The 1205-nt window shown below is 33.9% G+C and overlaps 1 protein-coding gene across 3 annotated transcripts in view; it reads left to right on the forward strand.

Annotated features, from left to right (window-relative positions):
• Positions 1–203: 203 nt before the first annotated feature.
• Positions 204–1205, forward strand: part of LOC111385076 (BEL1-like homeodomain protein 1) — a 4279-nt gene continuing 3277 nt past the window's right edge. Inside the window, exon 1 of one of the 3 annotated variants that reach the window (XM_023009442.1) lies at positions 204–444. The gene's annotated coding sequence lies outside the window, so the exon portion shown is untranslated. Of the gene's footprint in view, positions 445–532; positions 736–775; positions 973–1205 lie in introns of those variants that run through there. The other 2 variants (XM_023009443.1, XM_023009444.1) reach the window with 2 other exon arrangements.

Genomic DNA, 1205 nt, shown 5'->3' on the forward strand with positions numbered 1-1205 from the left:
TTCCATTTCTGATGGAAGATTATAGTCAGCCAAATTTAAAATGACTAAAATAAAATTTAGCTCAAAGTTGGGTGACCCCATAATGTTTCAACGTAATTTAAGCCCCACCCTACCCACGCCAGGCTAACTTCATGGTAGATCATCATCTAAATCTCTTTTCTTCTCTCTCTGTCTCTTTCATTATTCTTGATTGAATTGCATAAAATATTTAGTGAGAAGTGAACGTTTCCTCGTTTTTCAGCTGTTTCTATGTATTGATCTTCTGACACACATACACACAGAGATCCATCCACATCTTTCTCTCACTAAAACATTCTTGTATCTCTCTCTAAAAAAAATAATTCCTTATAGCTCATAGCAGGATCAGTCCTGGCCGCATCAAATGATTTAGAAAGGAGGGTCATATCACTCAAGTATTCATTCCCTTATTTGACCTTTTCACAGGTACTTCTCTCAAAAGAGGGAAATTGATAGAGAAATATATATACATGAGATCTTCATAATTCATATATATATGTAGTTCAGGGCTTTTTCTTGTAGTAGTGGGATTTCTTTTGATTTCCTCTCTGGGAATATTTTGAAATAAATTGAGTTGTAAATGTATGATAATTGAGTGAATAAAGATGTGTATCTTTTTCTCAACCTTTTCAGCCCATCTCTCTCTCTCTCTCTCTCTCTCTCTCTCTCTCTCTCTCTTCACTTTCTTCATTGATTTGAGTCTGACACTGTAAAGAGGTACTCTGCTGTTATGTATAAATCTATAGCTAGATATACACACAAAATATATAAATATAGATAGAGAGAGAGCCCTAATATAGCCTGTGGATATGGTCTCTCTCTGTGTTTTCAACTTTTCATATAATATTATCATGTACTGTATGTGTGTATTTATTTACTTTCTGGTGAATTCTTGGATTTGATAGAGAAGATAATAACAGAATTGTTATTACCTATGGTGTCGGTATTTGGAAGGTAATCATTAATTTACTGTGTGAATTTCACAGGATAATTACATGATCAGTCAACCCTCTACAGTTTCTTGAACAGTAATCAGTAATGATTTAAACCCCATCTAGTTTCACACATCAACAACAGTTACACACTTGTGATAAAGTTCTTGTGGATGTGTTTTCGACTTGTATCAAAGATTTGGATACTGGCTTGACTATCGACTCAGTGTTCTTTTTTGTTGCAGATATAATTTG

Source organism: Olea europaea, unplaced genomic scaffold (assembly GCF_002742605.1).
Source record: "Olea europaea var. sylvestris unplaced genomic scaffold, O_europaea_v1 scaffold3082, whole genome shotgun sequence".
In the NCBI taxonomy this organism is placed as follows: domain Eukaryota; kingdom Viridiplantae; phylum Streptophyta; class Magnoliopsida; order Lamiales; family Oleaceae; genus Olea; species Olea europaea.